The sequence below is a fragment of the Silurus aristotelis genome (genome assembly GCF_946808225.1).
Source record: "Silurus aristotelis genome assembly, chromosome: 24".
Taxonomy (NCBI): domain Eukaryota; kingdom Metazoa; phylum Chordata; class Actinopteri; order Siluriformes; family Siluridae; genus Silurus; species Silurus aristotelis.
The window spans coordinates 6,007,628-6,022,168 of NC_139597.1; the positions used below are offsets into that span (position 1 = coordinate 6,007,628).

General features: G+C 37.6%; 1 long non-coding RNA gene across 1 annotated transcript; it reads left to right on the forward strand.

Moving 5' to 3' along the window:
- Positions 1 to 1,401: 1,401 nt before the first annotated feature.
- LOC310719304 lies at positions 1,402 to 12,218 on the forward strand. The gene is made up of 2 exons (XR_014531440.1): positions 1,402 to 1,484; positions 11,821 to 12,218. It is a non-coding gene; the product is annotated as an uncharacterized lncRNA (long non-coding RNA).
- Positions 12,219 to 14,541: the final 2,323 nt, after the last annotated feature.

The following is a 14,541-nucleotide window of genomic DNA, read 5'->3' on the forward strand; positions in this document are numbered from 1 at the left end:
ATATATATATATATATATATATATATATATATATATATAAGTAACGGGTAACGCACCATACGGTAACGGTAACGGAGTTACTTTTAAAAATAAAGTAACTCCGTTACCGTTACCGTATGGTGCGTTACCCGTTACTTTTTTAAATTAATTAATTTGGGCTGAAGTGTAGACTACAGTCTAACTTGCTTACAGCAGCGTCGCATTGTAGGATTGGTGGATTAACCACTGTAAACACGAAGAAGACGTGCTGTAGGATTGGTGGATGAACCATTGTAAACAGGAAGAAGACGCACTGTAGGATTGGTGGATGAACCACTGTAAACAGGAAGAAGATGCACTGTAGGATTGGTGGATGAACCACTGTAAACAGGAAGAAGACGCACTGTAGGATTGGTGGATGAACCACTGTAAACAGGAAGAAGACGCACTGTAGGATTGGTGAATGAACCACTGTAAACAGGAAGAAGACGCACTGTAGGATTGGTGGTAAACCACTGTAAACAGGAAGAAGACGCACTGTAGGATTGGTGGATGAACCACTGTAAACAGGAAGAAGACGCACTGTAGGATTGGTGGTAAACCACTGTAAACAGGAAGAAGACGCACTGTAGGATTGGTGGTAAACCACTGTAAACAGGAAGAAGACGCACTGTAGGATTGGTGGATGAACCACTGTAAACAGGAAGAAGACGCACTGTAGGATTGGTGGTAAACCACTGTAAACAGGAAGAAGACGCACTGTAGGATTGGTGGATGAACCACTGTAAACAGGAAGAAGACGCACTGTAGGATTGGTGGTAAACCACTGTAAACAGGAAGAAGACGCACTGTAGGATTGGTGGTAAACCACTGTAAACAGGAAGAAGACGCGCTGTAGGATTGGTGGATAAACCACTGTAAACAGTAATGGCAGTAATGGCGAGTTGAGGCGAGAGCAAGACGAGTTTCTCAAAGTGGAAATATGCTCATTATTTCACTTTAGTTGAGTATAAAGACAAAAACTTTTAAGTCAAATGTAAGCTGTGTCTTTCTGGTTCGAAGCTCGTATCTACTGCGATAAACAGCAACTCCAATCTGTTGAAACACCTCCAGGACCTCCATGCCTGAGGAGCTAGAAGCTAGAAGCTAACCCGGTGTTCTGTTCTACATTGTTGATAGTTTTCATACTTCAGCTGTGAAAGAAACATTTTTAAGAGCTCAACACAACAGCAGAAGCCACTTTAGTTTTTGATTGTGAATCTATTATTCAGCTTGTTTTGTTATTTATTTCAGAAATCCTTGTGATATATTCACAATATATATCATTGTTGGTTATATATTGTTGGTCTGACTTTAATAAAATAGTGTTTAAAAATGACTTTGTGTTTGTCAGTTTTGTGTTTGTGTAGATCATAACGCGAAAAAAGGGCATTAATAGGAACATTAAAGAAGGTTCTTTAAAAAAGTAACTAAAAAGTAACTTTTAACAGTAACACTACTTTTTGGTAATGTGTTACTGTTTAATGTGTTACTTAATTTGTTAAATCAACAAAGTAACGGAGTTACTTTTTGAATGAAAAAACGAGTAACTGTAACTAGTTACAATTTTTTAGTAATGAGCACAACACTGTGTGTATATATATTTTTTTTTTTTACTTGCCGCCATTAAGGTTTTTTTTTTTTTTTTTTTTTTTTTTGGCGACTATAAGGCGTGTATGTGAATGAATTAAAAAAACTTTATATAAACTGTTATTTGCATTAAATAATACATGAAATGTACTCTTTTCCAATAAATTATTATTACTTACATAATATATCTAACTTACATTTCCTTAATTCAAGGATAAACATCCTTTACCCATATATATGGACACGCATATGTATTTTGTACGCATACGTGTCATATATACAGATGTACTGTATGTGTATTTTGGAAAATATATGTTCCATATATAAAAACTGCCATTTTTGTAATATTTTAAAATATATGTGGCATAAATGTACAAGTATCTGACATATATTTCTATATCTGTGAAATCCAAACATGAACATATATGCAATATGTGCTTTGTATAAATGCTATATATTAGATTTCCTCACAGATTGTGAAATAATTCCTCAATTTGTAGACACAATTTTTTGGATGGAGCTCTGCTAATCTTTACCTCTGAGAGTCTCTGCCTCTCCGAGATACACTATTTATACCCAATAATCTTACTGACCTGCTGTCAATTAACCTAATTAGTTGCAAAATGTTTCTCCAACTGTTTAATTTTAATAACACCTTCCTTTTTTTAGAATGTTGTTGCAAATGTTTTTGAGACGTGTTGCAGCCATCAAATTAAAAACTACCTTATTTTCTTTGCTCAAAATGGTACATTTCATCAGTTACAGTCCCCGTGTTTTCTATGTTTTAATGTAAATAAAATGTGGATTTATACGGTTTATAAACCATTGCAACTCTTTTGGAATTGGGAATATAATATACTCCCCTTCACTCTTCTGGGAATATGTTCAACTAGATTTTGAAGTGTGCTAATGGAGTGGTTTAATTACCTTTTTTTTTCTAACTCCAAAAAAAAAAAAAAGTGTGTTTGTGTGTTTCAGTGTGCACCTTTTTTATTTTGCCCAACATCATTCTATTACAGGCTTTTTAATTCGCTATCAGCCATCTCTACAAACAACACAGAGTCTGTGACAGCTCCGATAAAGAGTGGATTGGTCATAGATGACTCAACACAGAGGAAAAGGCCATATCTGTCTGGTTCACACTGCAGCAGTTTGAATGCAGCACACACACATACACACCAAACCTTTTCCAGCTTCCTTTTATTTCTAAGCAATGGGTGGATCAGGGGTTAAGTACTTGAGATGTTCCTTCTCTGTGCAGCTTTTGGCTCAATGGATTAAAAGCAAGAGATTAAAAAAAGCTATGTTAAGATAGTGGAGCTCAGAGAGAGGCAGCGTGATTTTCATTGAATGTAAGATGCTGCGTGTAGTGTGCGTGTAGCATCAAGCATCTTTGCTTTACCAGAAAAAACAACATACAAAAATACACTAAGCTTGCTTTATTTTTTAACCTGATATGTTTTGTTTTTGTTTTGTCTGCCAGTGCCACATGACAGAGCTCGTTTTAGAACATGGCTATTTAAACGTGAAAAAGTGTCCGTTCTGTTTGGAGAGTGTTTGAGAAGATGTATGTGTTAGCCACTGTTTGTGAATCACTGCACTGCTTTGTTTGCTTTTCCTGGACTATTATTTGTTGCATAAAAAAATTAAGTGATTACACAGTATTTGTACTATTTCTTAGCCTAGTATTAAAGGAGATACCCCACATCACTGATCAAGTGTTCACGTTTTTTAAGCATGTATTTACCTTCATCATAAGTTAAAAAAAAAGTATCTATTAAACCAATAATTTGCATTGTGACTCATTTGTTATTAACTAAATACTTAAAAAAAAAAAAAAAACTTTTTTAACTTGCTAACCCATTTTGTTTTGTGTTGAATTTATTGCAACTATTTTGGATTTGGTCTTTGGTTTTTGATTCTGGTTTTGCCATTTGGACTTGGTTAGCACATTGCATTAACTTTCCTTGTTTTTAACTTTACTTTGTGTCTGTTAATTTAGATTTCTTAGCTATTAATAGAAAAATAAGAAGTGCCTTTCATTTGCCCCTGCAACCAAATGTATGAGTGTCTGTCATATAACTTTCTCAATTAGTCCAAATTGTATATTTTCACTTTAAAATGATAATAATTATTTGTTATTATTGTTCTCTACTATCTTGCATTTTCTTTCTTTTTTTCTTTTCAGTTCACACTTTACTTAAAGTCTAATTATTAGTAGTCCAGCCAGCCACAATACAACTTTAAGTAGTTAGCTCATATAACAGACTTATGGATTTCATGGCTTCTGGAAGAAGATGGCTCATTTTCCACTATTCTTTGCTTGCTCCAGCAAATGTTGAAACATTTCACTTCTTGGCAGGGTCAGAAGCACACATCCTCGAGTTTCACACTGCAGTTTCACATATTGAGAACTTGGACACTCCTGGGCACAAAAAATGGATCAAGTTTACGAATGGCATGATATCAGGCTCATGAAGGGTGAGGCAGATAACTAAGCAATGACTAATAATTAAAAATCTCAGAAAAAAACAAAAACAACAACAACAAAAAAACAATTAAGAATTTGTTAGATACATTTTTTATCATTTCAATTAACATCATGTTTTACCATTGCATACTAAAAAACTATATAAGCGAATTTCCCTGTTTTGTACCTTTTCCTTGAACAATTCACTGCTGTTAACAAGCAAATAATGGCATCGGAGCTCAGGAGTGCTTTTGTTTGATTATTACAAATTTTCTAACCAAAGATTTGTTGGCAAATTCATTAAAAGCTTCATTATTTACAATACTAGGCACGGACAATGCTTTTTTTTGCCTAGGAGTGTATTATTGATGATAACTGGACATCCATACTGAGTTGTTTTCTACATTGAAAAGCCTGACTAACCTTGATGCTAAAAAAACTTTTCATCACCAAGAGAACTTTTTCTCTTAGTGATGAAAAGAAAGACAAAAGATGCTATTATTCTGGATTAAAACTCTAAAATCCCTTTTTAAATTTCCTCCAACTCTCGTTTCTCCAACAGCTGACCTTCATTTAAATGATTCACTATCCAGTAGAACTTGCGATTTACAGTGATTCATCATTTTCGGCACGCCTCCGGTTGATATTTCACGTGTACATATAGTCAGCGATTACATTTTTAAAGGACATGCAACGTTATTCTGCGAGTTGTGTTTGCCCTTGAAAATGGCAAAAACAGATTGCGGTTCATATGTCAGAAATTACTTTAATATTTCATCATGTTTATGCAATCGCTGGACAGAAATGATTATGATTTTTTATTTTTTTTTTTCCCCTAGAAACTTCGAAACCTGCGTAGTTCTTATTTTCTGCCTTAATAGGGATCACTTATTTCTTTTATGTTGTAAGCCGTTTCTCGGTCTGTGACCCTAAATTTTAATTTGCACTTGATATTTTCCTGCTTTCATCTGAAAGTCGATTAACTGAGTGGGGTGTTTTACTCCTTCTGGAATGGAAATGCTGCGACAGTGCAGTACTTGAGAATCAAAGATGTAATCATTTAGATGTTCAGGGCTAGCGTGGCACTTCGCTTGGATGGATGGAAAAGGGTTTAAATACTGTAAGAGTCTGTTGACCTTTTTTTTTTCCAGAAACACGGCTTTGTACGTAAATGTACAACATGAGAAAGTAAAGAAGTGGAGTGCCGTCTTTAATAGCAGATGATTTGAAAGGCGATGAAATGCTCAGGATTGTACATTAACAGCTAACATTTTTTGATTGCACGCTCGTAGTCATCATTTGCGTGAATAAATGAGCAGTTTAAATTAACTCAGTGAACTCAGAAATGCTGAAGAAGCCCTGAAGATGTTATTTAGCTATAAAGTTTTAACTATTTTTCATGCAGGGTTTTTTTTCTTTTCGCTTTACAGTTTTACACCTTTCTTAAAAAAAAAAATGCAGTGTAACACCTTCCTGGTTTTACTTTAAATGTGAGGTTCACATTAAGTGGGGTGGTCTGTTGGTCAATGTTGCCCCTGTGGGAATATGTGTGTATTTTCCTGTGGGTGTTCTTTAGGAGTCAGTGTGAGCACTATATAAATAGCTCGCCCCTCGAGTCCGTGCTTGTCGGTGTGGTTTGTGTTGCACAGGGAAAAAGAGACGGCAGCAATGAGACAGTCCATTACATGAACCTATCAGCAGACGGCTGCAAATTAGGACATAAACAGGGCTTTCATTAGAAAATCATTAGGAGGCATGCAGAGGGGTGACGAAGCTTAGCTTTGCCTCCTGATATTACTATATACCATCTTTTGCTTTTTTTCCCCTCCTCCATTCTCCTCCTTCCATTTCTTTTCTTCTTTCGGCTCTGACACGTCTATTCAGAGCGTGCAGTGAGAGGGAGCCTTAATGATCATGAACGCAGTGGAAATCGCAGCCTGGCTCATCAAAGGTCACGCCATTAATCCTGTTTCTCTCTCTTCTCTCTTTGTCCTTTCCAAATTATGGATGTAATCTCAACTAATCAGATCATGGCTTCTTGCAAATTTATATTTCTGAAGGAAAATAACATGCTCTATATTTGTGAAGTGTTGCAAGATTGTTGCTTGGTGCTGTATTTGGGTTATACCTGGAAGTCTGCTGTCATTTGTCTCACTAAGGTGATGGAAAAAAATGACCAATAATCTCAAATGAAAGAACATTCAGGCTTTGTTGTTTTAGCTCCAAAATGCTTTTTTTTCCCGCCTTACTCACCATTTTCCAGAGGTTTTTAATGAATCCAGTAAAGAAGTCCAATCAGAGCCTTTAAGACAAACTGATATTCTGTTTCATTTTTAGGTAAAAAAAAAAAAAATCTAAATGTTCAATAAGATTCTGAAGATCCTACAGAAATGAACTGAAATTCGAACAGGATTTTAAAAACGGGAGCAAAAAAAACCCCACTGGGGTCAATATCCACAGGTAGAAGAAAGGCTTTATGGTAATGGGGCAACATGCATGTAGACTGAAACGTAGAGGAACGATGTTTCGAGCTAAAATGCATGCTTATATTTTGGGAAATCGAACCAAATTCATTCAGTAAAAAATATCATAAAGTAGGCAGTAGACATTTCCTAATTCTATTCTGTCCTATTGCTACGTCTGATGATCTGCTCATCCTATCTGTTTGTTTGTATTTTTCCCCTGAGAGTGCTTGTTACTATGTTTAGCACATGGATGAGACGTGGCTGGCTGCTTGGTGTGTGGGTGTCTGTGTTCATGTGTGTATGTGTAGAAGCAAATCATTGAGTGAAATATGGGTGATATGGCAAAAGCTTGAAATCAGCTCCATCTCTCACTGCAGGCTTATTCATTACTCTCTGAATAATTAATGAGGCTTTATCGTTTGATGCCTTTAATCTTCCGCTGCTCTGTTTTATAAGCACAGTGTACACACCACACACACACACACACACACACAAGCATGGATACCATACAACATGGAACATTTGTTACAGACCCAGAATAAGATGCTGGGTTTTATTTGATAGATGTGTGTGTACCTCTGGATAAAACTCCATCTCCCTCTCTCCCTCTCTCGATCTCTCTCTCTCTCTCTCTCTCCCTCTCCTCTCTCTCTCTCTCTCTCTCTCTCTCTCTCTCTCTCTCTCTCTCTCTCTCTCTCTGTAAGTCACTGGTCATGGTGAATAGAAGAGCCATCTCTAGCGAAGGTCTCATATTAAGCCAAGACAAGTCCACATTGACAAGTCCACAGATTAAACTGCTCATGCTTGTTTTCTACTGTCAACATTTCTGAAGTAAAAAGTTGACCATCTTTGGCCCTGAAAGAATTTTTTGCCCTCAATATGTTATCTGGAAAACCTTGCTATGACTTGACTTGAAAGTCTTATGGTCGTGCACTCATAAAGATGGTGAGGAAGTGGCAAGTCTCTCATCTGCTCATTTGTAAGTCGCTCTTGATAAGGGCATCTGCCAAATGCCTAAAATGCAATATTAACATACTGTATAGTATTGAATAGACACACAAACACATACACATGTGGATTATAAAGTAGCACATTTAGCCAGGGTTTAGTCTAGTTCTGTGCAAAAAAATCTACTGATGCTAATGGAATTTGCTGGAATATTGTTTCTTTGGGATGATTGATCAATTATCACAAATCCACTTCTCCTCTCAGGCAAAATTCTCACGCCGCACTCATCTTTGTTCTACATCTGCACCTGGACATTAGCTTTTTGGCATTATCTACTGTTAAAAGCACTCTGTAAAGTTCAAATAATTTTCATCTATTTGTAATAATTGTTAAAGGGTGGCATGTTGGCACAGCAGGGAGTGCCACTTCACGTCTCATTAGCGGTGAGGTGCGAAAAAGAGTGTGATAGTCAAAATAGCGTTGAATGTATATTTTTTCTTTCCATACACAGCAATCCAAGCAGGAAGTGGAATTTACATCATCACACTGTGCTTTAGCCTTGGGGTAGTTCTGAATAACTCTCCTTCTTGCATCACATCACTGACCTGACTGGGTCATGCAAGTTTCTCCTATACAACAACAAGAGAAACCGATACTTCTTTAGGACAGAGGCCACTCCAGTGCTCGTTCAGTCCCTTGATAACTTTAGATTGGATTTTTCGAACTCACACCTTGGAGATATTTCTTTGTGCGCATGCAACATTGGCATGACTTCTCCCTAAGCACCACACTGCTCTATTGTCTCCACTGACATGAATGACTGATGCTTACATGTGAAGCCAAAGCAAACACTTACCTTAAAATTTTCATCACACCATGCAGTGCATCAAAATTGTTTTCTTGAGTCTTTATATATGACTTCTGGCACTTAAAGCCAGGTGCACACTGTGCGACAAATTTTAAAAATCCTAAAAGATTTAGGCTAAAATCTGTAGTCTTAATGGCCGTTGAGATAATTTGTTTCCTCCATGAAATTCTGGCAATGTCCGAAGATTTCAGACTCTTTCCTGCCGTGTGACTTTTCCAACGACAACCTTCACACCAAGAACCAACTGGCGCACCGAACCTGTTGACAAGCACGACAGCATAAGTCAGGAGGACAATACAGTAAAAAGAGAAACCTATTGAGTTATGGAGGGAAAGGAGTGTGTATGATGATTTTTTTTTTATTAAGGCATGTCATGAACAAAATTAAGGTTACAAATTGTTTTTGTTTGCTGCTCGCCACCATAAGCGAGAGAACGCGAGTCTGAACATGTCACAGATTGATGAGATAAAACTCATATTTTCTTGTGTGCATCAGTTTTTGGCTCTTGTAAATTGGGAACTGAAATCCTACAGTGTAATATGGGGATCTTGTTTGTACAGTCTCGCAAAGGACTATTAAAAATCGCACAGTGTGTGCCGGCATTAGTAGTGAAATGAACTGTGGCCCTTAAGCAAAGAAACTTCATCTGCTCAGCTTAATCATAACATTCTTCAGATAAACTTATCTGGCAAATAAGTAAACGAATAATGAAATAAGATTTCCTCTGGCTGTCCAAACAACCGAGTCACTGGTGGCTTTAACACTTAGATTAAAAAAACAAATCCCTCGACTTGTGTGTTTTCTTTCATGTTGCGATTTTTCTTCTCTAATAGAAATTTAACTGCCAGATGGCATTCTTAATCGCTGACCTAGTGAACCAGCATGAAGATGTGTTTTTGATAAGAGACTATAAAACACTCCTGTAAGCTGCTCTAAGTAAGGGTGTCTGCCAAATGCTGTAAATGAAAATGTCACTGCTTCACCCTCAGTGAGCATTGAATGTGTGAAACATCGGATATATGCCATTTAGACTGCAAGACTGATGGAATCCTGAATATCAACGATCTTCTACCCTTTGCACTGAGAGAGACTGTTGGTTAAGGGGAAAGTAAGGAGGGGATAATTAGGGAAATAGTTGGTCATTGCATCACATTTACAAATATATTTATGGCATTTGGCAGACACTATTATCCAGAGTGACATACAATTATCTCATTCATACAACTGAACAATTATGGGGTTAAGGGTCTTGTTCGGGGGCCTAGAAGTGGCAGCATGGTGTGGCTGGAAATATCTTTAAATCCAAAGTCAATCCAATGCCTTAACCACTAAGCTAATTGGTTAAAGGTTTTAAGCTAATATCAGAAGTTGCCATTGCTGGCGTTTTAAACAAGCACCTTAACCCTTTCTGCTCCAGGGTGCTGTGTCATTCAATACTCATCTAAATTCATTCCACCACCCATAATACAGTGAGGAAAATAAGTATTTGAACACCCTGCTATTTTGCAAGTTCTCTCACTTAGAAATCATGGAGGGGTCTGAAATTGTCATCGTAGGTGCATGTCCACTGTGAGAGACAAAATCAAAAAAAAAAAAAATCCAGAAATCACAATGTATGATTTTTTAACTATTTATTTGTATGATACAGCTGCAAATAAGTATTTGAACCCCTGAGAAAGTCAATGTTAATATTTGGTACAGTAGCCTTTGTTTGCAATTACAGAGGTCAAACATTTCCTGTAGTTTTTCACCAGGTTTGCACACACTGAAGGAGGGATTTTGGCCCACTCCTCCACACAGATCTTCTCTAGATCAGTCAGGTTTCTGGCCTGTCACTGAGAAACACAGAGTTTGAGCTCCCTCCAAAGATTCTCTATTGGGTTTAGGTCTGGAGACTGGCTAGGCCACGCCAGAACCTTGATATGCTTCTTACAGAGCCACTCCTTGGTTATCCTGGCTGTGTGCTTCAGGTCATTGTCATGTTGGAAGACCCAGCCTCGACCCATCTTCAATGCTCTAACTGAGGGAAGGAGGTTGTTCCCCAAAATCTCGCAATACATGGCCCCGGTCATCCTCTCCTTAATACACTGCAGTCGCCCTGTCCCATGTGCAGAAAAACACCCCCAAAGCATGATGCTACCACCCCCATGCTTCACAGTAGGGATGGTGTTCTTGGGATGGTACTCATTATTCTTCTTCCTCCAAACACGTTTAGTGGAATTATGACCCAAAAGTTCTATTTTGGTCTCATCTGACCACATGACTTTCTCCCATGACTCCTCTGGATCATCCAAATGGTCATTGGCAAACTTAAGACGTGCCTGGACATGTGCTGGTTTAAGCAGGGAAACCTTCCGTGCCATGCATGATTTCAAACCATGGCGTCTTAGTGTATTGCCAACAGTAACCTTGGAAACGGTGGTCCCAGCTCTTTTCAGGTCATTGACCAGATCCTCCCGTGTAGTTCTGGGCTGATTTCTCACCTTCCTTAGGATCATTGAGACCCCACGAGGTGAGATCTTGCATGGAGCCCTAGTCCGAGGGAGATTGACAGTCATGTTTAGCTTCTTCCATTTTCTAATGATTGCTCCAACAGTGGACCTTTTTTCACCAAGCTGCTTGGCAATTTCCCCGTAGCCCTTTCCAGCCTTGTGGAGGTGTACAATTTTGTCTCTAGTGTCTTTGGACAGCTCTTTGGTCTTGGCCATGTTAGTAGTTGGATTCTTACTGATTGTATGGGGTGGACAGGTGTCTTTATGCAGCTAACGACCTTAAACAGGTGCATCTATTTTAGGATAATAAATGTAGTGGAGGTGGACATTTTAAAGGCAGACTAACAGGTCTTTGAGGGTCAGAATTCTAGCTGATAGGCAGGTGTTCAAATACTTATTTGCAGCTGTATCATACAAATAAATAGTTTATAAATCATATATTGTAATTTCTGAATTTTTTTTTTTAGATTATGTCTCTCACAGTGGACATGCACCCACGATGACAATTTCAGACCCCTCCATGATTTCTAAGTGGGAGAACTTGCAAAATAGCAGGGTGTTCAAATACTTATTTTTCTCACTGTATATATTTATATTTAATCATATTATTGTTTTGCACCTCTCGGCTGCTGCTACTGCTGTTTTTTGCACTACATTGTGTTTACGTTTACAAATACCTTTTTTTTTATAGTCCAATTTTGTACATTACTGTATAATCAATACTTTTACTGGTCAGTGCTATTTTATATTTTGGCTTTTGTGTATCTGTCCCACACTGTCTTTGTGTTCTCTGTTTTTTGTCTTCACACATCCCACCTCGTGATGATTACGGACCTTTGAAGAAGTAGATGCCGAACTCGCAAACATCCCAAACCATCTAGAGACGTACCAGTGCCAATTGGATCCCACTACATGTGTGGTTTTGACATTGGACTTCTTGGAGTGTTTAAAGGCTCTGGCATGGAGAAGCTGATGCTGGATCTGTGATGATCACAAATGTTGAGCTTATAAAACTAGGAGCTACTAACCATATAGACTGTATAAGACTGTAGAAAGAACATTACTTATAATCTTATACTCCAGTACTCATGTTAGTTCTCACTCTCCAGTGTTCTGTACTGTTGAATGATTTATGATCAAACTCTTGATGTCACCCAAATGAGGATGGGTTTCCCTTTTGAGTCTGGTTCCTCTCAAGGTTTCTTCCTCATAACATCTAAGGGAGTTTTTCCTTGCCACAGTCGCCACGGCTGCTCATCAGGGATAAATACACACCATTCACCTTGACTGTTGATTTCTGTAAAGCTGCTTTGAGACAATGTCTGTTGTGAAAAGCGCTATAGAAATAAACTTGACTTGACTTGACTGTTTGCACTCGGTTGCACACGATGCAATTTATGTGGCAATGACACTTACTTTAGTCTTTAACTCTGTGTTCTGTTATGTAGCTTTATGCGTGTGTGATGTAGCTTTATACTGTTTAATGGAGCACCATTTTGTCTTATTTCACTGTGTACTGCGTCATCTATATATGGTAGAAATGACAATAAAAGCTTCTTGACATTACTTGACTTGACCCTGCACTTTGGCCACCACTTTATATCAAATTATGATGTGCAAAGGATTTTCGAATACCCTAGATTACTGTTTAGAAGGTTACGACTTTCAGTTTAAAATTGCCAATGCTAGGCTCTTATATCTTACTTGTGTAGCTCAGCTATAAGTCTCTTATGGATGTCTGCCAAAAAGGAATAACTTTAACTGTTTCCCACTTACACCAGTGGTCTCAAAAGAGAGTTCACACTGTGATTGTTAAAACAGAAGGCTATATTTAGTGTAGTCCACACATCATACAGGCTACAGCACAACAAATTGGCTCTCTGTGGTGGTCCCTAATGATTTTCTGGCTAGAGGTCACTATCAGCAAAAGCACATTTTCAGCTCGTCTGGTGTATGGCGCAACAATATTGCATCTCACATTAGCCTTGTGGTCTAAAGAGCTCCGATTCAGGTCTGGATCAGTGTGTATCCCAGAGCTCTTCATCCAGTGCATTTATACAAGAAAGCAATTCATACAGCAGTTACATATTTCCAAAGTTTTACCCAAATGATTTGCCCAAAGCTGAACATATGTGAGGCTTGTTGAAAATTAAGGTCTATAAATTCTCATATTTTCTAGCCCTAGTTGAATTACTATCCATCTGGAATTCGCAGTTAGTGATTTCAGTGTGCCTGTGAGTAATTTTTTTTTCTGTTGTTTTTACAAGTTTCTTTTTTTTCCCCCTCCAGATGGGAAAGACCTTCTGTTTCCTAGCTCTTATGAATATGAACAGAATGTGGTTGGTACTTGTTAGCTTTTAAGACCTGCTCTATCTAATTTATTCAATTTAGGTAGGCCAGTTTTGCTCTTTTATACCATTCTTTGGTTTTCAGTGAGCATAGCTAGCCTGTCAACGCACTAACAGATGGAAACAAGTGCACACACGTAATGCTAGAATATTTTTGAAATCTTAGGCAGAAGCAACCAAAAAAGACAGATGATAGTCCTGTGATTTGCAAATAACAAACAGGGTAATCCAAAAGTCAGACTGGTGAATAAACGAGGGGTGTTCAAGTCAAACCAGGACTTTTAAGTTTATAAAATAAAAGTACAAATATACAGTAGTGGAAACTGCATTTATTTTTCAACATACTCCCCTGCTACATTTATACACTTATCCCAGCATTTAACCAATGCCAGGAAAGATATAGCACAGAAAGATTTGTCAGTACGACATCCTAGGACTTCGTCATCAGTGCTCAAGGGCTGGGTGTTTTGATAAAATCCTTCTGGTTGTTGATCAGTAATCAAGTGAAAGGGACTGAGTGATTGATGTTGGCCTATGAATTAAAAAATAAAATAACAAATACTTTAACTTTAAGTGAATCAAAAATAAACTACAAAATACAGAAGCCACACTATGTATCAAAATAAACTACTGTATTTTTGTATTTAAAAAAAGACTTTTACAAGGGAGCATGACATTTCTTTGCAAACCTTCCATCTATTGGTCTATTTGGTCTTTTACTTCACCATTACACTGACTCAGTTGAATAATAAACAATGTTTGATGCAGTAAATCGGACATACAGTACGCAACCAGTTAACAGATCAAATATTCATACACATTTCCCTGTGATCTGCTTGATGAAGGTTAGTTTTAACGTTTAATGTTAAACAGTTTGCAATTGACTCATAATTGTATTTTAATTTAATTACTTGGTGTTTGGTAACGATGTGCCTCAGCAACACAATGACAAACAAGTCATTCAGAAGAAGACAACTGATGGCACCTGTATTCATAGTAACGACGCAGCGTCTCGTTCCCTCAGGGAACTAGGGTTACATACGTAACCTAGAGACCCTTTTAACTAATTAATCATTTGATTGTTAATTATAACTTTATTAATATATTATGTCAGGCAGTCAATTGTGCAATCGTGTGCAAAATAATGATTCTACTAAACAGCTACAATTAGTGTACAATATTATATATATATACAGAGCTAAGGTCTAGTAAGTGTGTAAGTGTCCTCGCCACATAAAGTGCATTGTGTGTACCCTTATGCAAACAGTGCAAGACAACACAAGACAGTGTAGGACAACACAAGAAAGTGTAGGACAACACAAGAAAGTGTAGGACAACACAA